The sequence below is a fragment of the Channa argus genome, chromosome 20 (assembly GCF_033026475.1).
Source record: "Channa argus isolate prfri chromosome 20, Channa argus male v1.0, whole genome shotgun sequence".
Classification (NCBI taxonomy): domain Eukaryota; kingdom Metazoa; phylum Chordata; class Actinopteri; order Anabantiformes; family Channidae; genus Channa; species Channa argus.
In genome coordinates this window covers 14,340,264-14,363,470 of record NC_090216.1, presented here as the reverse complement: position 1 = coordinate 14,363,470, position 23,207 = coordinate 14,340,264, and the positions used below count along the sequence as shown (strand labels likewise).

Sequence of the window (23,207 nt, the reverse complement as noted above, 5' to 3'; positions counted from 1 at the left end):
TTATTTTTTTCTGAGGGTGCAACTGCTACAGCAGCTGGACAAAAATGTGTGATGTTTAACCAATGTCTACCATTGTCTGCTTCTGGAGACCATATTTACAGGAAACATTTCTGGTCTCAATCCGCCACATGTTGAATGCTTCATCATCAAGTACGTCCTCAAATATACCAGTGAAAGTGTAATAAAAACCAACTGGAGAAGCAATGCGAGTGAATTTGAAGTTGGACTACATTAGTGCTTTTAATCATTAGTGGTTTTAATGTTGTGGTCGACAGGGGTTCAGTGTGGAAAAAAATGTAATGTTAATGTTATGCACTGTGATATCATCTGTAATGTATTCTCCAAACTAAATTAGTTATTACATTTTAAAAGATGCAACTTACGGCTGGAATAACTCTAGTGGATTTAACCTCTAAACCACAGTAACTTATCTGTAAAACATTTTCTTTCTTTGATTAACAAGAAGTGCCGTAGGATTTCTGTCCTGATTGTGATTAGCAGGGCAATCAGTCCTCCACACCCTAGCCACCCATTTAAAATTAACCTTCCCAACCATGGCGATAACTGATTGGTCAATGGATAACCCTTCCTCCACACTGCAGTTACATAACACTGCATCTCGTCAGGAGGATGCAGAAACCCTGATAGCGATAACACATGCACAAATGCACAATAACGGGTGGTGGAGTTTAACGAGAGCAGAGCTGAATGTTAACACACGTGTAAGAATTCAGAGGACACTCTCCAGCGTTGTTCTCTCGTTGTGCTACGTCTAAAGGATAATTGCAAATTCCTGTTACTGGAGACGACGGTACCCTTGTTAAGTGAATTGGGGCTTTCTGTTTAAAGCACCAATACTGCCACTCGATTATTTAAGTAGTAAGAAGCTGTTGGGAGACAGCGTGAGAGGAGAAAGTGAAATTGGACAAAGGGAGAGCAATGAGGATACATAAAGAATGAAGAGAGCAAGAAAAAAATCATTGAAAATAGGTCGAAAACAAATAAAGGGGGAGTGTGAAGCATAGAAATATCAACCTAGTCCCTTTCTCATTTCAGTCTTCTTATAGGCTCAGACACATTTGTATGTCTTTTGTTGTTCCACAGCAAACAGACAGGAAAATTGTGACAATATTGATTTTCTCCACCGGCCTTTCTGAGGTGTTTTCAAAGGCCTTAAACCTGCACAAGCTCAACTGTCAAGGCAAAGCAAGTTGTGTTGTTACTAATTAATCACTTAGCCCTGGCACTGACTCAAACACATATTGACTGACACGGGAGAGAGACAGAGAGTAGAGGCAATTAAAAAGAGCATTGGTGTGAGAGACGGCGTAAGACCGCTTAGAAGAGAGAATAAGAGACAAGATGTCCTGATGTGATAACAACTGTCCCACTTTGTTGGGTGAAAATGCAAAGCTGTGTCACATAAGTTCATACACAAAAGAAAAAAAGCTGGAAATTCGATGCAGCTTTGAAACATGTTTCAAGTATTTTATTGGATGCACGTGTTCAGTGTCTCTCTGATGGCAAACAGTTCATGATGTACTGAAAGAGTTGGGCACTACTGGCTCACTGAATGCTACAGAATTTAACTAAATTGAAACTGAGGCGGTGTGAGGGTGCTGGGCATCCATGGTGGAGGAGAGAAAGGGGAAATAAGGAACGGGAGACATCCATGGACGGGAGGATTTTCTCTTTTAATAATGGATTTTGCCTAGTTGACGAACACAATTGTAAAATTCAGTACCCTGCAGAAAATAGGTGCACATTCTACTTTTTGGAAACTCTGCTATGAACTGATTGGTATTCGGAATTTTGAAACTCACAATTACAAAAAAAACTGTAATTTATTTCCTCATTCTTGATTGATATAAGATTTCAGCAGCTTCATAGATGGAGGCCTCTTTCACCAATTTGTTCACTGGGTTGGCGGGGGTCTCATATCTGTCTTGTTGGATACTGGCATTGAAAAATGCATTGACAACAATGAAAATGATCCCCCTTCACTTTTTCATAGAGGACATGATTTCTGAAAATAATGTTGAATTTTGGCTCTTCAGACCACAGGACACATCTTGTTTACGTGTAGTTATTGCTATGCAAGGTGGATTTTTCACATATGTGGAGGCAGCAACAAACTTTGTTCACTAAAAATGGTTTTCAGTGGTTTTCCTGAGCCCATGCAATGATTTCCACAACACAATTGTGTTCTTAAATGCATTTATTACTTCAGTCAACCTCACTCTTTTGTTGCCAACTAACCTTGTTAATTCTTGTTAATAACCTTGTTCCATCAGGTGTTTTGTTGTTGTTGTCTTTAGCATTAAACAGCCTTTCCAGATTTCTCATTGCCCTTTTGCTGTCGGGATCAAATTCCAAATGAGCAAACATTTTTAAAACGAATTTAAAAGAATCTTAACGTTTGATGTGTTGTCTTTGTACAATCCAATATAAAATGGGTTTTAAATAAAATCATTGCATTCTCTCTCACTCTCTCTCTCTCTCACTCTCTCTCTCACTCTCTCTTTCATTCTCTGTCTCTTTCTCTCTCACTCTTTCTCTCTCTTTCTGTCTCTGTCTCTCTGTCTCTTTCTTTCTCTCTCTCTCTCTCTCTCTCTCTCTCTCTGTCTCTCTCTCTGTCTCTCTGTCTCTTTCTTTCTCTCTCTCTCTCTCTCTGTCTCTCTCTCTGTCTCTCTGTCTCTTTCTTTCTCTCTCTCTCTCTCTCTGTTTCTCTCTCTGTGTCTCTCTGTGTCTTTCTCTCTCTCTCTCTCTCTGTCTATCTCTGTCTCTCTCTGTCTCTTTCTCTCTCTCTCTCTCTCTGTCTCTCTCTCTGTGTCTCTCTGTCTCTTTCTCTCTCTCTCTCTCTCTGTCTCTCTCTCTGTCTCTCTGTCTCTTTCTTTCTCTCTCTCTCTCTCTCTCTCTGTTTCTCTCTCTGTGTCTCTCTGTCTCTTTCTCTCTCTCTCTCTCTCTCTCTGTCTCGCTCTCTGTCTCTCTCTCTGTCTCTTTCTCTCTCTCTCTCTCTCTCTCTCTCTGTCTCTTGTTATACACAGAATACAAACTGTTCTGGAAATGTGTGGAAAGCTAGTAAAACCGAGTTGAAGTTGTGCACAAAGACTACACAAACAATACACTAACTACACACATTTGCACTGCCAAGTTGGATTGATGTTGGATGTGTAAAGCTGGCACATCAATTTACAGAAGTTGAGTCTTTCAGCATAAAGTTTAGATACAGGGAAACTATTATTGCTGGTAATATAAAACACATAATAAACAGTTTTACAGCAACAGAAAAACAGTTCACATTTTGCCTGTAAAACTCCTTACTTCATCCAAGACCTGTTAAAACTGTTGTATTTGCGTCATCCATCTTCAAGGGTGAAAAGTTTGAAGGAACCTAATTTAAAAGCAATTCAACACTATATAAAAGCTGAGAGTTAGAACGATGATTCATTGGAGAAAGTGCAGCAGTGCTGTAAGGTTTAGGGCTTGTGATCTCAATAAAAGAACAACATATTAACCAATCTGCCCTCATTTTTTTTTTTTTTTTTTTTTTGTGGTTTGTTTAATTAAAACAGAAAAGTTTAAGGGCAAATTTTTATTATATTAGAAATACTTTCGGTCCTTGCTTATGCATGGAAACCATCACGTGAGCCCACACTGCAAACACCATCTCTTGTTGTTCATCGTTTTTGCTCTTTCCTACTCTTTGCTTGGTGCTTTTTTTTTTTTTTTTTTGCTGCATATGAGACAAAATATATAATTTCCCACCCTGCCTTATGCAATCATGATAAAATCATGATAACTATTGCACCATTTCTATGTTACTGTTCTACTATCAGTACTATGGTCCCTCTCAGTGAAACCCTCTCATCTTCCTCTCCCTCTTCCCTCTCATCCTCAATCTGAGTAAAAAAGATCACACTCACACACGCTCAGCAGTTTAAAACAAACACAGCACCCTGGACGGCACTGTGAACTCATTTGACAGGATGAGTGACAGCTGTCAACAGGGTGCCCGTCAGGATGATGCAGAGGGAGTCTGCTGGTGTGGTCACGGTGCCTCACCAAGCTGAACCAAAACATACCAATCACAGCAGTCTCTTTCCCCCAGTGCCACCGAGTTTTGATGCCTGAGGTTGTGATACTGTATTTTTCCCCAAATCAGAAAAAAAAAGGCTAAATAAATGAAAATAAACCGAATTGCAGTTGGGAATAAGTGGTTGCACTTACATGTTCATCTTGTATTTCAGGCACAGCATTTATTCCTCAGAATCGGGCTATTTCTCTGTTTTACTGAACAGTTCAACTAAGCCTAAACAAGCTTTAAAAAGTCCAATATATTGAATTAAAGAGGTGGATATGTGGATAGATTACAGTGGAGTTTGTGCTAGGTGAAAGGTCATGAGGTCAACAAAATCATTATGTCTCTTCATGTAGGGAGCATACACAGAAGATACTGTGTATTATGTAAAAGGTCTGAGGGCAGAGGAAAGACCAAGTCTATTTAAAAAGAGATTATTACATAATCTGCAGTTCTTAGGGAGGTACAGTAAAGAAACTACTTCCACTGAACTGTGTAAGAGATATGATGGAGCAAGTAAAAAAAAAAGTATAATCCCTTGTCACAGTTAAATATATTACATCAGGTTAAAACTAAACATTCATTTTTAATAATTAAACAAATGTATTTACTTTTTTTTATATTAGATTTTTTAAAATAAAATTGAGAAAAACGGGAAAACACCCCCATCCCATGCAGAAAAAAACCTCAGACTTTCCCTCATTCTGCATTGAAACAGCAAATACTTTTTTCCTTGCAGTGAGGTACATGACATCCAGTGATTGGCAATAGAACCTATGGAATTTTGAAAATAAATGTGTGTCTTACAAAATCTCCTTATAGTCCAGTTGTCGGGGTTTTATACAGTACAAACTAGTTTTATCATTCAATTACAAGCTGGTTTCATTTAAAAATATTTGTATTTTGATAATCGTTGTATATTGTATATTGATCAATACTGTTCCAACTATAATAATAATAGTCACGTGCTTTTAATTCTTTTCCTAGACTTTAAACTGTTTTATCATTTTTACTTTTACTTTAATCAATGCACTTGCCTCACCTATATACAATTATGCCCTTTGAAATGAAGTAAAGCTTAACATACAACTACAAAGTTTAGACTTTATTTTGTTATTACCCTCAAAAATACATTTTTAGCTGATAATATCACAGTATTTAGAACTAAAGGACATCCAGTTCTTAACTCCCCATATGTGATTGTTTGTGGGCATACAGCTTATCTAAAACAATACAAGTACAATCCAGTACTATGCTATCCATATTTTGCATTAAATTCTCCTTGTTATTATTTCAAAATCAACATGTCTGATCATTTCTTAACCCCTATTTGAAAAGCAACGAATGCTTGTAGTGTTCAGTTACTTTTGATCAAACAGATGTTATCTCAAGTAAAGGAACTGCTTAATGGTATTTTCCCATTTACTGTAAGTAGAGAATCTAACTTTGAAGTTCCATGTTCTAACCTGATCAGGGTAATTGTTTCCATGGGCATGTGTTTTCTAACTCACTGATAATTTAATGTCTGCCAAAAGATTTCTAAAGGTCACATTTCTTCAAATTAGTATAAGAAAACTTCCTCTGTGTTCATGTTCAAAAGAATCACTCACAGCTGTCCGGTTTAAAAAGTAGGAAAAGGAAATTGGGCATTTATTTCCACAATAAGAAGTCGTCACGGAAGACTTGAAGAACATGACGAGGGAAGCAGTTCATTTAATTTCGCATGTAGTCTGAAATGTGTGCCACTTCTGTACTATTGTTTTTACCCTTAAAGAAGACAACATTTACATAAAATTCACACTGCAGGGCAAAGACGCGGAAATGTCACGATTACAGTAAATGTGACGATGATGATGACCGCCAGGTAACAGACAGTACAGTCTGCAGCACACAACGAGAGTTAACACTACACAGCAGTGCGGAGTCATACAGCACCAAAACACAGAGTGATTTCAAAGCCACGCTGTCTCCCTCGTGGGAAGCCAGACATCCAGCATGGAGCTGTGAGGCTGTCCTCACGGGGAAGAAACAGTATCTGTTCTTTTCTCATGTCCCACACAACAACACACTCCGTCCCTTGATGTGTACAGTGTAGTGGTGTGTGAGCGAGAGAAAATGAAATGAGCACATGCATGTAGGAGTGCTTTTATCTCATGTTTGGCCTTTTTCCATTGCTACTGGCTGTACAGAGTAATTTCACTGTTTGTTTGATTCGGCATTGAAAATTGTAAGCAGCTGACTCATCTAATATTCCCTCTTTCTTCTCACTCTGCAAATGGATAAACCCTCTTTGTTTCCTCATGCTGCAAAACTGCCTCTCTGCCATCACTCAACCCTCTCCATCTCTCTCTTCTCCTCTCTCTTGTCATGGCAACAGCATTCTCTCGTGTAGTATTTTCTCTGCAGCACACGGCGAGTTCGCATTGTCCCGCAGTCACCCGCGCCCACATATCAACAGGCAGGCCGGCTGTACTGTACTGAAAAAGTCATTGTTATGCAACCTATGTTATGCTGCCTGCTGCTCTGTCGGTCTGTCTCTCTCCACTTATTCTTCACGTGTCTACTTGCCTTCTCTGAGCTTGTTCTAGGTCACATCCTAACAGCTTTGTCAGGCACTGTCAAAAAAATCAAGCATGTTTTATTAAAAGTCTTGCTCTAGTTTGGTGTAAAGCTAATTTATGAGTCATTTTTGGGTTCAAGCAAGCAAAATATTTTGTCGTTGAATATATGTTAACACAAAATTTTGTACTGACTATGTAAAGCTATGCAAATAAAGTCTGAAAAGGAAGGAGGCAGATGTCCAAAGCTGCTGCCTGTACTGTTTTGTGAACATGAGAGTGACAGTAAACACTGATACTAGTTCACTGTAGGTACAGAAAAGTACAGTTCCGCCTAAAAGTGATTGCTAAAACTACAAATAACCAATTTTTTTGTAATTTAAAGAGATAAGTTTAGCCGTAAGAGCTCTTGACTTGAGGAAATCACTCACCCGTATGTGACAGTGTACACACATCGCTGTTTATGAGTAGGAGTGTGTGGGGTCCTCTCTGTTTCTCTGCATATTCATGTTTAGTCACACTGAAAATGGTAAGCAGGTTATGTGTGAGCCTGTGTGAGGCGGGAGTCAAGAGCTTCTGCTTTATTTGCCCTCCCGTCTGTTTACAGTACATAAGAAACACTGCATCTGTCTTGACGTCCCTCCTTCAGGCCGTATCTTTCTCCAGCAGCATGGAGACCAGCGAGGCCGAGCTATGTGACCGCTGAGCTCGTGAGAGTTTTGTTAGTAGCCGGATGCAAAATGTTCTTTGCGTGGCAGGGCGCACGGGGTGGGGGCTTCACGTGGAGGCTTCAACAAGGAGGGTGTGCTTGAACCCTTGACTGACCATGTCTGACCTAACTGGTTAATGGGGACAAGAGAGAAACTTCTTCTGATCCATGTGACATATAAACAAGAACGTTTGATAGCATGAGAGAGAGAAAATGAGAGAAGAACAGATGTCCACAGCTCCATGGGTCTTAAAACCTGCTGGCACTGTCAGCAGTGGGAAGCAAGTTTGAAGTGTAAGGGCCAAAAGGTTCACAGACTGAAACTATCTGACATCGTTGCTTACACCTTGAGAGATTGCCAGCTTTAAAAAAAGGGTCAAGAAAAGAGTGGATGGCTTCTGGAGGTGCTTCAAAAGTCACTGAGTCCCAACCAGGGTTACTACACCCCTAAGAACTACCCCTGCAGTTGCTGGGAGGTTTGTGGAAAGATTGTGGAGAGAGTTGAAGTAATTTCCAAACAATGACAAATCACAATTTTATTTCAAAATCAAGGTGTGAAAACTAGACAGCAAGCAAGGTTAGAATGTTTTAGAGAATCTCCATTGGGGGAAAAGCTTAGCATATGCAATATGATGAAACATTTGTACTATTTTTAAAACATGTCCGAAACTTAGCCAGAAATAGTTCATTAAGGACCTGGGTGTCCATCCATCAATTCATTAGCTATACTTGCTTATCTTTTGCAGTCACAGCTGACATCAGGCGAGGGGCAGGGAACAGCCTGGATAGGATGTCAGTCTGTCACAGAGCTGACACAGAGAGATGGATTCACACTCACATTCGCACCTATAGGCAACTTGTACGCATGTCCATTAATTTAACCTGCAAGTCTTTGGACCCTCAACTCCACCCTCACATGGAAAACATGCAAACCTTCGCTGTGCATGGATATAAATAAACTTATTTAGCTTAGCTGTAAGGCTGCTGTGTGACATTCAGTGAATGTCTGTCTGCTCTAAAGCAGTGTGTCAGATCCTCAGCCTTATATACGGCCTTGTTTTCCAAACATTGTTCATCTCATTATCATCACCATATGCTGCTAGCTTTGTCTTTGCTCATTAGTAAATCAGTACACTCATAATCAAGAGGCACAATGAAGAGTGTGTCGTGAAATGTTTGAGAGATAGAGAGAAATGCGCCAAGGAGAAATGCATGCAGCCAACTCTATTCCAAAACTGAAGACATATCTCTGAATAATTCTCAGGAGGGCTGACCATTAAAGAGATAGGAGTGTAATGCGCACAAACCGTATTATTGAAAAGTCTGTCATGGGAAATGGCGGCTGGAAATGATAGGAGAGAGAATAGCTTATCTACCCTTAATTGTTCCTCCCTGAGCCTTTGAAAGCACAATGACTTCCGCTGCACCCTTTTATGATTAGAGCTTTCCGTCATACCTTCCTCATTTTGAAGTGTTATCGATTTGTATTGTTCCTTATTTTTTTCTCTCTCGCCTATTCACAGTGTGGCATTTGCAGCAGGATTCAACAACTGTCTCCCTCTTGAAAAGTCTTTTGATAGGACATGGATGATGGATTGTCCTATCACAATCAAATCTCACGGGACATTGTTAAACCTAGTAACTGCATCACATGTCCGTCTGATATCTATTAAGACCTGATAGCTGTTTAAACTACAAATATCTCAGTGTATGGAAACTGCGTTTTAAAGGTGAAATCTGGACATTTTTATCTATACCCAACTCCTAACCTGAAGCAGATGGGGGCAACCGTTTGTAACAGCATTATAATGTGTCATTGTACCTGACTTCACGCTTTTGAAGGAAATAAATCTACCTTGTGGCATCTACACTACTCTAGTAGATGGAAGCAACTCACACATGAAGAGCATTCAAGCAAACGAAATGCAAACTAACCAGGTAACAAGACCTGTTTCTCAGATGCTTAAAACCGTGTCCTCGGCAAGTGCATGGTGCTGACAGGTGTGTGGAGAAACACAAGGTACAAAACGAGATGTGAAAAAAAAGATGTTTGGAAAAAGCTGCAAAATACTGTCTAATAACATATCAAGTCCACAAGTAATCACACAACACACACGCCTCACTTTACAGATTCGTGTCATGTGTGCTCTCAATACCAAGGAAGCCAAAGGTCTGAACATTGCTACTGCAACTGTAAGGATAAAATGACCAGTGAAGAGGAAAATGTTCAAAATCTGATCTAATATTATGCATCTATCCATCTATCCATTATCATGTGGAGTTGAGTCGTGATGGCAGCAGTTTTCGCATCTCCTCTGACAACACCCTGAGGTGATTCCAGACCAGATGAGATCTCTCCAGTGTGTTCTAGTTCTAGCTATAAGCTTTGTCGTGTCGTGCTCAACTTCCTCTTCATAACATTACTGCTGATGCACAAATCCACCTGTCAGTCTCACATCCATTGTACCCTAATTTGTGACAAAGACCCTACTTGAGACACACTTGAACTCTCGACCTTCGGGCACAGACTCCACTGCGTGCTGAAAGTCACAGTCCAGTGAAGGCAACAGAACCACATCATTTGCACAAATTCTGGGAGACTCTCTGGCTGCACCTTGAGATCCTGTCCATGGAAATAAACTGTATGGGTGACAAGCTGGCGACGACCAACATAAACTGGGAGTGTGTTTTCTTGCTAGGAATCTAAGCACAACTCTGACTCCAGTTATACAAGGACGAGATGGCTCATAACAAGCATCCCAGTACCACCGTAGAGTACTTTCAGTTTGTATATTTAACATGGTAAATACCACCCTGGTCTGCCGCTGCACAGGCACTGTCTCCATCCTCCATATGACATTAAACAGATGTGTCAACCAACAATGTCCACAGCCTCTATCAGAGGTCTCTGATTTCTCTGATTAATGAGGCCCCTCTCAAGTCTTCCAACCTTGCCTCCACCTCAAAGCACATAGTCGGGTTCAAGAGTTCTTTAGAATGTTCCTTTCACTAGCCAATGATGTGTTCAGCCCCAGATATGGTGGGGACACACCTGAAGACTAGCAAAGACTGTCAAATTACACACATAAAGACTGTTTGCACCAACAGTATCACAGATTTCTAACCTCTGCAGTCTAGACATGGCACAGACCTGATGGCTTAAGAAACTTACAGTAATTGGTAACTAAATGTTCTGGAGATAAACATGTCAGAAATGTGAAACATGTTCTCATATTTCTGAACAACTGACACTGGGTCTTAAGACTAAAGACTAGAATCTTAAGACAGCACACAATTAACGATTGTCTCTGCCGACTGTCAGCACCGACTGAGCCAGACCAGGACCAAACGTGTCCGACTAGTCGTTAAAAAAAAACGACATCCCTAATCAGTCATCAAGTCTGTGCCTGCCTTTAGCAGTTCTCCTCCCCTGCCAAACACAGCCTGGGCCAAGCCCTACCTTCCCTTTCTGAGTCGTCTGATGGTTTGTCAGAACTTCCCTGAGGCCAAACAAAAAATCTAATATTACATCTTCCCATTTAACTCAGCCCAGTCTGCCGATCCCAATTCCTGGTGTAATACTAGTGCTGTCTTTTTACTGGAAATTTTTGGTATTGTTTTTTTTTTTTTAAGGGCATGAGGCAAACTCTAAGTGATTGAATGACATTGATAAAGACATTGCATTTAAAATAGATAGGTCACACCTGGTCAAAACCCAATCTTAATAGGGTTGGAATTAACCTCCTGGAATTAATTAATTAATCAGATCTCTAGTAAGAGCTATTTGACACTGGTTTTATATTGTGCTCGATCAGTTGCATTCACAAAGAACCGTGTGCAAACTAAATTGGTGCATCAGTCATAAGAATACAAATTCAACCATAAAGAATGACCGGAATATGGAATTTCTCCTCCCAGCCTTCTTGTGATTTTAGCCCCAGTAACAAACACGTCTTGTGGCGCCAAAAATATTTCTTTGCTGTGTTTTTCAAAATCCAGTTTTCTGTCACATGATTGTATCTGAGCGCCTTGGGCAGTCAGCTCTGGTGGCTACAGACTGCTTGTTCCTCCCTGTGACAGGGCTCATCAGTCACCAGACCACAGAGAGACGGAGAGAGGCAGACAGTGGAAACAGAAAAGTAAATACCTGCTTCATTAAAGCACATGATTGACAAAGAGGAGCCCTTATTAATCATCGTGATGGAGCACCATTCACGGAAACTGCATTCGCAGAAACATCTGGACCTATTGTTTCTCTCAAAAATCTTCTGTCTCTCTCAGCAAAATCTTCTATTTTAAGTAATGGCCTCATTGTTTATAAAATGTTGCCAGAAAAAGAGGCCATTTAAAAGTTTGTCGTCTTCTTGCGTTCAAAGAGCCCTGTTAGGTGCTAGTAGGTGCCAACTTGCCTTACTGTACCATATTGTCCCCCCCACCCATCCAGTGCTAAGAGTCAGCAGTGGGACTGTCGTTCCATCAACTGATGCCAACATGCTGCTAGAGACAAAGCGAGGCAGACAGAGACAGGCAGATAGGGAGGACGGCAGTGGGAAATGGTGATGATAATGATGTGTGTCTCCATGGGGGGGGGGGGGGGGGGGGGACACCTCTGACAACATGCCAGCAGTGCCAACCCAGATACAACTAGAGAGAGACAGGCAGGATGCTTCTTTCCAGTGGTTGCTTGTTGTGAGAGCCTGTCAGGTAGTTAAAGTATTTATGTTGGCAAAACAAAAAAGTGTATATGATTTAAACTCAACAAATGTAATGTAAAGGTGGAACAAAATGTAATTAGAGTTTAAATCAAAGTGCAGTGTAAAGTATTGTACTTGAATTTGATCAAAAGGCACTTCATTGATTTCACACACAAAGTCTGGTTTGCTCACCACAGGAAATGGAACTCAGGCTTAATGATATAGTGTCTTTTGTGGCTTTGGAAGGAGCTTTCCAAGTAAATAAAAAACAAATCAGGGTTATCATTGTTGTGGCTTGGAAGATTCAAATTGTTACTGGAGCTCATAGGTTGAAACATTTTGTTACATGTACAACATACATAGGATCCTGTGGGTTTGCAGCTTCATCCATACTAGGGACTTAATTTCAGTACTTATGTCTCTTCTGCTCAAACTTTGACCATTTTTAACCTGCTCCTGGCTTTTTCAGCTAAGAGTAGGGAAATATTTTAATATAGGGAAGCCAAAGGTTTTACAGCAGTTTAATGGGAACTTTAACAGCATTTTTTTACATGTACTACCCAAACTAAAACCAGAAGAAGCAAGTTCAGTATGCGTGAAGGTGTCCTTTAAATAATTGTTGGTAGCTGCTGTTATCAGACTTTAACAGGAACTAAACTGATATATTGCTGAACCTGTAATACTTAATCCAGCTGTCTAGCAGACTAAAGGCAGGGCTCTGATAGCTGATCATGTTTAATTAAGTGTAACCTCACGATGTATTCTCTCTGCCATCTCTGACCCGAAGTCTGCTCCTCTGGCTCTGAAGAGAAGCTTTATGTTTAAAAGCTCTGGTCTGCTGCACCTGGCTCTGGCGCTGAATCCCTGACAGGTTTAAGTGTTTGAGCCCAGCTGTGAGGGGCTTTTCTTGGCCTGCGAAGACAAGAGAGGGCAGTAGGCAGATTTCCCCTCACTCATCTCTCAGCAGCCCGCAAGCTACAGTAGGAGCAGCTGGATGAGAAATGCACAACAGTAATAGCTGAATTCAGGCAAACCTGTGAGTTAAATGTGAGCAGTAATGGCATAAAGCTGCTTGCAGTTAAGGCAGAATCAGAACAATCTAATCAATCCTAGACTGCAATTAACAGGCTCTCTTGTTCGGTGAACAAAGAGAGGGCTTCTAGGTGTATGTCTAGAGAGCTACAGTACAAATAACCCCTTGGTACATAGTTCCTAGAACTGGCTAGAAGCACAACAGCTTGATAAGATGATGCTTTATCATCATCTAAAGACATAATTAGTTTTGCTTGCAGACCTTGACATTTGGAGGTTTCCTCAACATTTTAACCACAATCCATTCCTCTCCTTGTTTTATTCTTCATGTTATTTTGCCCCAATCCCCCCCCCCCCCCCCCCACCCCCACCCCTCAAAGAAAGCCACATGACAGCACATCAATGATGGAGCAATTCAAAGTACAGTAAAACAAAGCTTTGCATCCTGCATATTTCTCCATCTGTGGATTATGACGGGTCTCACTACTCTCCTCCTTTTGCTAAAAACACTGAGACTTTGCCTTCTGTTCACTCACTGGGGGTAAACTGACAGGAGGTTCTTACTTCACAGAGGCTGTAACATGTTCTGGATCTCGTTTTTGTATGTGCCCCTGACTCGACTCGTGAAAGGATAACTTGCCTAATTTGATTGGGTGCTTTTTGGAGCTGTGGCATTAGTTTACAGAACTACCGCAGGGCCATACTTAGTGTCTTGGTGTTTAGAGTAAACTCTCCTCTCCCTCTGTCTCTGCTTCGGCATTGCTGCCATATGCCGGTCCAATTTCAGCAAATGGTAGGCAACACAGTCTTATCTGTACACAGTCTTACACCCATACACTCACACAACACACTCTTATCTGTATGCCTGTTTGTTTGTGTACCTGTTTATGTTATCTCTTTTTTCTGTGCCTCCTCTCTTTCAATCTCCTGCTCTCTCAGCCCATCTGCTATCAAAGGCATCCTGAGTATTTATCAGCCTGTCTCTCTTCCTTGACTAGCAGCAGCTAAAAGGTCAGCACACTATTACTGCATCCTTGTAAACTTACACACATATCTAGAAGGACACCTTTCCTGTGCTTCCCAATAGTCTATGAAAGATGTCAAATCTTAGGGGAAGAGCAATATTATTTCCGGAAGCTTGGAGTGGCCCCGAGGGATCTCCGCACTAACCAGGACAGATTAGCACGGGAGTGAATCCCACACTTCACCGCAGGACCTGTCTATTCATCCACAAAGGTGCCTCAGTAAGGTTCTATTATTAGTAATATAATCTATATAATATTCTGCTTATTGATGGACCACGCTGTGGGAATCAACTTGAGCGAGACTTTCCTACTCCCTTGGAAAGCTGGGGATGCAAGTGAAGGAGGAGAGGGGGAGAGAAAAAGTAGGTTACTGAAGAAAGACCGGCTGCTTCTCCCCATTTTTAAGCAGGAGAACACAAGCACTGGCAGGGCGCACAGGGGGTGTGTGTTTGTGTGTGTGCATGTGTGCGTGTGTGTCTGTGTGTGTAATTGTGTACTGTGTGAATGTGCCTGTGTGTTACTGTGTCTTTGTGAGAGAGACAGTAGCTGGAAGAAGTGTACAAAGAACAACAGAAATGGTTGAATATAATGATGCATGTGAGAACAATCCCATTTCTAAAACTAACAGGACACTGTGTAAAATGTAAATAGAAGCAAATGCAATGAGTTTGAAATCATTTAAGAGCTATATTTAAAATACATTTGAAAATAGTACAAGGACACACGTTTAAAAGAGAATGAGACAGTGGCATGTTTTTTACTGTGTTGCATCATCTTTTATTAGCGACACTCAGTGTGGGCACTTTTTAAAAGCAACATTTTGTTCTCCAAATCTTGCTTGATATCGGAGTTCAGCTGCTCAACACTTTGTGGCATCATGTTTTTCACTGCGTACTGTTCAGCTCCAAAACATATGTAATTGCCTTCTACATGAATGTTCTCATCACAGATGTGCACATTACCCATGCGGTGGGCAATAATGCATCTTTTTACCCTCATAGATGCTGGATAGATTTTGTGCGCTCTGGACAAGCCTGATGGATATTGTGAATAGAAGGCAGAGGTGGTTCTGTGTTTCTTTGCAATTTTATGTTGGGAAATGTTATTGTTAAGTTGGTATTGTTATTGTTTTTGATATGTGTACTATGTTCAATTAAACACAGTTTCTAAATGAGTTCCATTCACTTATTATTTACATTTCACATATTTACATTTACAGCTTCCCTACTTAAAAAAAAAAGAGTACCCATTAAATGCACATGCTATTGCACCTTAGCACTAATGAATGGGTGCACAATCTCACGCGGGTGGTAATACTTAATTTTCTATTTGTGCAATAGTTCAGACTTACATTCTATTTGAATAACTTTGCTTTTCCCTGTGATTTTGTTTGATGCACTTAATGCATTCTATGGGCAAATTGTTCAATAACTTAATAGCATACTTGACATAAAATTGCAGAGAAACACAAAAACACCTTTGCCTTGTCTTCCCAATGTCCAGGCTTGTTATGAACACACAAATCCAGCGTCCATCATGGTATGGGGCAATGTTACTTGATAGCATCCATGTCATGGCAATGGTCCTGCAGAGTGTAAATATAACTGTCAGCCTTTTTGCATCGCTCCATGTCTTGGCAACAGGGAATGTGAGGGAACCAGTGTGAGCAGACAAAGACACCTCCTTCTGCCTGATGAATGTTGCAAAGCAAGTGAGGCAGGCCGTGCAAGAGATGGTTTCTTTGCAACAGCATGGGGCTAAGAAGTAGGTCATAAAGAAATCCCCATATGGACGACCTCCTCACCACCCTACCCTGCTGGGCATTGCCTGCCCTGCCAGCAGTCCTCCAAAACTAACCCAGAGCCCTACGCGAGAAACACAGAGGGGACAAACACTTGGCTACATAACCACTGAGTTCCCACTTTATTTGGAACAGTCTCTGCTTTGACACAGATTGTACATTGTAACAAGTTATAATTCATGGGACGTGTGTAAGATCATCTGTTAGGTAAAACTGAATGTTCGAAAAGCAAATAAACATGAACGTTAGTGGATTTAAAAGTGGCATGATTCTTCCCTTGTTTCATCTTCCAAATGGTTAGTGCAATTTGATTTGCCAAGAATGAGAACAAATATTGTTATTGAACAAATAATATAATACAACTTGATGACAGGTTAAACTGTGTTCAAGTCACCTGTGTCATGGACTTCACCTAATAAACATCCACTGTAAGGAGTCTCATGATTATCAATGTTAGGAGCCAAGTTTATGTCACGTAAGAGAATTATGAAATCCAGAGCTATGAGACTATTACACTAGGGCACTGAGTCAGCAAAGGGATTTTGGAACTTTTGTTGATGTATCACTAAAGAGAAATTTGGAGTTCTCTTCACTATCAGGGATTGGAGATTCAGCACGGTTACATTCCATGCACTCATTACCAGGCCTCTGTTTCAGACCCAGACTACTACATCTTTCCTTGTAGACACTCCTCCCACCAACCCCCTACCCTTTCTTCAAGTTACTCATGTTTGCCACATCTAAAGATCAATCTACTCTGCCAGGACCATACTGCACTCCTCCCCATCAGAACCTTGCTTCTCCTCTAGACTCCGCTCATCTCCCCACTCACTCTAGTGAGTCTTGTTTCATGTTTTGACTCCATATCTTACTAGTCATTGCCGTTACTCATTTGCATGTCCTCTCTCATAGACAGGAGCTCAGCACCACCTAGCGAGTCGGAGGACTTACTGCATTTCCATCCTGCTTGCCAACCATATAATTTCATATTAAACTGCATGTAAGCTGAGGGACTCTGTCAAGTGCCTTTATTGGGCCCAACCTTAAAACTAGTATCTTACACAACTGGACACTGTACTTCAGGGTTGTGTATCATGTCATAAAAGGAAACCGGATATGTTGCTGCAAGATCGAATATTTTGGCAGGCGAAAATACGTTGATTACGTTAACAGGAAATCTAATGTGGATGAAATTACATTTTCCAGGAAAACGAAATTGCGGTTGCAGTGTAGTTGGATAGGAAAGTAATTTTTAGCAGACAGGGTTGACCAGTGTCAGTTTGTGCAGCTCTAAATGCCAATGTCACTTGCAAAAACGAATACATATCTTGTGGAGTGCAATGCATTCACTTGGTCAAATGAAATCCAAGTCCATTAACATAGGGTTCTTCTTGCTGATGTGCAAGATGCATAGATCAGTGATTGAAGTAACACAAGTTCACCCATCTTTCTGGGCTTCAGCACTACACTGTCCAAATTAATACATTAATGCCCCTAATACTAACTGAAAAAGGTCGGGCATGGAAACGCACTATAAAACAAAACTTGTATTGTCTGTGTGTGGGGATTCTCAGTCACTGCGGTCATTGTTTTCCCAAAGGATCCTCAAGCAAGTCCAGTTGCCAAACCTCTGGGATGAAACCTGTATGGTCACTAAATGGTTCTGAGTGATTTGGTGGTGCATCTTCACTGGCCTGTAAACACTAGTGGAAAGGTCACACTCTACTTTATACATTACAATATTTATACCACCACCATAATGATACCACCTTCTAGGATGCATGCCCAGGCCAATGGCTCTGAAGGCCACAGGAGATGCAACACATTACTAGTACAAAGCACATAATACATCTGCACTTCTAGTTTGCACATTAGGCTTTAAATAGCTGTAGACTGATGAGGGTTTTCCCTCAGAAATGTATTAATCTTAGCTTGGAAACACCTCCTCAACTGCACTTAGACAAAAATGAGTCACTAAGGCTTCACATTGAAATCCTGATTAAGGTAATTCTTAGTTTTGAGCTGTGCACGTAAAACTGGCTCCCTAAAGATGGATGACGCGCGCACACTTACATTTGCACGTGTCCTTACTGTATGCATGATCCTCAGTATATAGGTTATATTTGACAACACCTATGCATGCACACACTAAACACATTGTCACACACATACCGTACGGAGACACTTATGCTCCCAGTGCCTCATACTCGTGTCTTCCCAAATGAACTAAATCTAAACTGGTTAATTATGAGATTCATAGCTGTTAGCACCTGTTAGGTAATTAATGCCAATCACTGCCTTCTGGGGAGGAAAATTATCCTCTGTAAAACATGGTTTAGCTAGCATCACTCTCTGTCTCTCTCTCTCTCTCTCTCCTCTCCTATTTCCTTCTCACTTTCTCTCTCCCCTGCTTATTATTGCCGTCAACCAGTGTGACCTGTTCCTGCTGTTAGCAAATGCCAGAAAATAAATAATGCCACTATAAACAAATGTTGCAGCAATAGCCACTCTCCTCGATAAAGTAGTTGTGGAATTCCATCATCCACAGATGGGTAGACAGTGTAGGAGTGTGGACATGGCGATGTAGAAACCTGAGATGTCAGTTGGCAAACACAATCAGAAAACAGTAAATAATTTAGGACCTAGCTGATGCTGGGATGGTAATGGTGGTTCTGGCCAGAGTGATGGTTGGCAAAGCAAGCATGTGCTGCAGTTCCACAACTGTATTTGAATATTGCAAGAAATAGTATTCCATACGATTTTAAGATGTGTGTTACGAATGTAATGATAAATGCCCCCCCCACCCCCCTCAAATGTGTGCAACTATATGGTTGGAGCAAATAGCTGATACTTGGGCTGGTGTTTGATTTACTGCTCAGAATTGACATGTGTCTGGCAAGTTGCACTTGAAACATGGGTTCCTGAAGATTATGGTGGTTTTTCATAAAAGCTACAAACTGCAATTGCTGGCAAATAGAGAGGCGGTTGAAGGTGTTGTAATTTAATAAACAGTTACAACAAACAAGACAAAAGCAAACACATTATCACTTTGAACGCTGGGACTTTCATTTGCTGCTGTGGACTTTGTTGTAATAATTTATGGCAGGGGAGGTGACTTTACAGCACTAGCTTGTGGCATTTATAGCAATGCTAAGCACAGGGAAGTGGGATGCAAATTCTATTTATTATCCAAATGAAGAGAAAAGTACATTCCAGTGCACCACAACAGTACAACGTTAAAGTTTGCAGCTTAGATTGGAGCTAATAAACAGGGAAACCCATTTAAAAGACTGTGAATGTTTAAAGTCCACGATGCTTCAAATACAACACTAACGTGGGTATATGTCATTTGATAAATGAGGAACTTGCATTGCTAAAATGCAAATGCTCCCCTAGACCTTTTAAAATCAATTTACTTTGAGCTTTTTGGATATCACTTCAAGTTTTCTGCATGCCTGTAGTGCAGAATGAAATTATGTACTGTCATCACTCAGGGTCTAAACAAATTTAATTGAAAAAAATCCCATTTAAAAGTAATTGAAGATCTGGAACATGATGAAACACAATGTAGAACAAAATTGCTGTAATAGTACATGCAAAAAAAAACAAAAAATCTGACTTATCTGCTGATTAAAGTTATAAATTTCTTTTTTTTTTCTTTTTTGTTTGCTTTCTTATAAAGCACAAACAGGAGGTTTCAACAGGACCACTTTAAGTCCACTTTACGTTTTGGAGCATATTTCTATCAGGTGCCCCAAAGAAAATACATGGCAGTAAAACATGAACACTAGCGTGAAATAGTTGCGCGTGTACACAAACACTTATCTGAACTCTATCTGAAACACTCAATCGCACATCGGTGTGCAAAATACTCACAAACATACATATGATGCCTTCTTTAATACTGGAAGGCATTTAAGAAGAAGAAGAAGAAGGAAAAGCCCAGTAAAGGAGGAGTGCATACAACTAAAGCAAAGCCCCAAGACTTTTTATAAGGCAAAGACTGGTAAAAGTACAGTGATCTTTTGTTGGGGGTCATCTGTGATGATAAATAGTTCTTCATGGTTGTTTAGAGTCATCAGTAATTAAGCCTAACTTAGTTTGCCAAGCATTTACTGGACTGAGATGGACTGGAGACTTGTCCAGGATGAACCCAGCCTCTTGCCCTTTAATGACTGGAAGCCGGCCACCACCCTAAACAAGACAAGCGGTTACAGATAATGGATAGACTATATATTTAATAATGAGAAGGGCAATTTAAAGAGATTTTGTACACTGTTACACAAGAAGGGAAGTATCTAAAGTAGCCAGGAAGCCTGTTGAGTTAAACGTAAGCCAAAAATATGACATAGATAATAATAATAATTAGAATTTAACTTGTGCACAGAAATATAAAGGTTGATGCATTATTGGGCAGGAAGTAAAACTTGAAGCTAGTCCGGATTGCTCTGATTTGCATTTGCAACAATTTGTCTGGGGATTGTTACTGTAGCAGTGCATCCTCCTGCGTGGTTTGGTTTGGTGAAAGTTTTTGCCCTGGTCTATCAGCAGCTCCTTCTTCTTCTGTTTTTTTTTTCTTGGCGATTTGTTTGACATCTGGCAACCTTCTTACCCAACCTTACAGTGAAATTCCCTCCAGGCATAATGAGATTGTAAATGTTTATTTGTAACTGTAAATGTCAGAGTCTGTATATTTCTTATGGGGCACCTCAAAAATAAAAATTAAAAATCCCAAAAAGTTATATAGGGAGGAAAAGGGTTTAGCAAACAGTTTCTTTGTTTACAATAGTTACGTTTAAAAACTTATAGTTGTGTGACAACAAGTTCCGAAATCAGATTGGGCTTTGCAGGGACCTCACCACTTTTTGCCAGCGAATTATAGAAAAAGAAGCACCTTGTTTTCACATTCACAGAAGAACCTAGACTGATGTGAGATACATAATAATTTAGTAAGGTACCAAGAGATAGATACTGTGTGGGTCAGGGGCGGGAGTCATACATAAATCTAATCTTTTGCGCAGGCAGTGCTGCATGGAATGAATTATACATAATTTATGGCTTTTAACTGTTGACCTTAGGGTGATGCAGAGCCTGTTGGAACAATGTACACAATCAGAGAGGAGGGGAGGAGCACGCATGTTATTGGTGGAGAGGAGAGAGAAGTGGCTGACTGTGGGGATGTGTTACACGTTAAAATCAATACACACATACCTGGACTAAATGACTCAAGTACAGCAAGCTGAGATTCTGCACAACGGTGCAGAAATAACAGACAGCAAACAGGCAGCTAGGAAACATTTGCACCAAGCCATGCATGCAGAAACACACTACGTCAAGTATACGCACACATAACAGGGTAAGGCAGAAACCTGAACTGTAAAACTAGAAACTTGTACTTTAGTTCTACTTAAGGTACAAAGCTGAGGACTTACTACATAACAGCATAAAGGCATTTGACCTTTCAAAATCCCAGAGCAATAAGAAATTAATGAAACAACATCAGGCAGATTTTTCATAGCCACAGTTGTGGAATGTTTCATTTTTGGGCCTGTGCATTAAAATAACTTGAGCTCAGAAAATTGTTCAGATGCCACATTATGTAGATGATAAGTCTACAGAGAGCTTTAAGAAGGAAAGACAGATCAGTGAATATGGTGACATCTCTACAAAGCGACACCAGACATGTTGTTGTACGCTACCACCACTTTTGTTACATTATCTAAATCATTTAATTTGACATGTAAAAATATGATAATGTCTCACTGCAATGGAAAAGTGGGTCACACAGTAAGTTCTTGTGTGCCCTAACTGGACACACTACACTGTGTACTACATAGTAATATTTATAATGCCCAAACAAACATGCAGGCTGAAACCTACTCCAAACTCCATTCTCTCTGCCACTGCCGTGCTCTCCATCTACCAAATTACTGCCTTCTCATTGTCTACCAACAAAAACAAGAAATCAATGTCTTTCATTTTCTCTCCATAAACTAGACAAGACAGATCCACCTGCCACATTCACATCAATACCGTTTGTTCACACTTGACATGTAACAAACTTACCAATGCTATATCTTTGTACACAGCGGTGCTTTGGAACAATTCCGAACTAAATGAATGACAAAGCACTGAAGCCAACACATTGGCACAACAGAAAAATGTTGCCATTGTGGGATTGGAGCTAAAACACAACAGGGAGCTTTGTCGAAATTCTGTCGGCTCTGTCTTTCCACTTTTATATGAGGAGGGGCCTGAGAGATCGATGGTCTCAGTATGGATTTTCTCACTCTATCTTTCGTCAAGCACTCTTAGCATCGCTTCTCTTTTGGCTCCATTCTCCTTTTTTTTTTTCCAAAGCCGCTCTTTTCTCATCTCCCATCTTCTGCTTGGTCCCTCACTTTATGTCTCTCTTTGTCTCTATCCTTTGGACTTGGCATGTACGACTACTCCCTGTCAGGCTCCGCATATCTGAATAAGAGAAAGAAAAAGGCACTTTCAGATCACCTCTGCTTCCATTTCCCAAGATTCCCGAGGGGGACTGATTCAATCGCTACCTGCTGGTGAGGTTGACAGTCACATCTAACTGTACCTCTCCCTCTGGATGCTTGTCTTTTATGCTTCTCTAAAACTCCCATTCCTCCATTCGCTGCAGTAGTTGATGAAATTGCCATCTCTCTAAAGTGAAAAAGTACCTTTCTTGTGCAATTGGAGATGATTATCATATATGGTAAGACATATAGATTTGTATGATATCAGGCTGCAGGGTAGTCTCTTAACAAAAGTCTTCTATCAGCATGCAGGAGTTCTGCTTGCAATATTTGAGCCAAAATAAAAACTGAATGCATCATCATGGCCACAGTACTCTATATCATGCATTACTGGGCAGCCACTTGAATTAATGCGCTCTGTGATTTTCAATAAGGTAAGGCCCTTTGGGATTAGAAAGCTCATTAAGTTACTTTGTGCACAGACACAGTGCCATGTTGCTGCCTGTGATCTGATGAGAAAACACTGAAATGGAGCATTTTCATGTGTTGCATGAGTTGAAACGCAGTGGCCAATAATAGGACAGGAAAACAAGCCAGACTTCCAGATTTACCGAGTCACCGGGTTCACCTAAGCACCAAAATGCTCCTTTTTGCACGGAAGAATTGAAGATACCGGCTTTGAAACTGATGATGCACAATAATACCCAAGAAGGAGTGATACACCAAGCTGCCTCCTACACTTGTTACTGTAGCTGCTGAAAACATAGTACATGTGTATATTTATTTAATTAGGAAATGATCATGTTTGGGTAATGC

The 23,207-nt window shown here is 40.5% G+C and overlaps 1 protein-coding gene across 1 annotated transcript in view; it reads right to left on the bottom strand.

Moving 5' to 3' along the window:
- The window catches only part of shisa9a (shisa family member 9a), a 51,236-nt gene that overhangs the window by 16,865 nt on the left and 11,164 nt on the right, over positions 1-23,207 (bottom strand). The gene's annotated exons all lie outside the window — the stretch shown is intronic.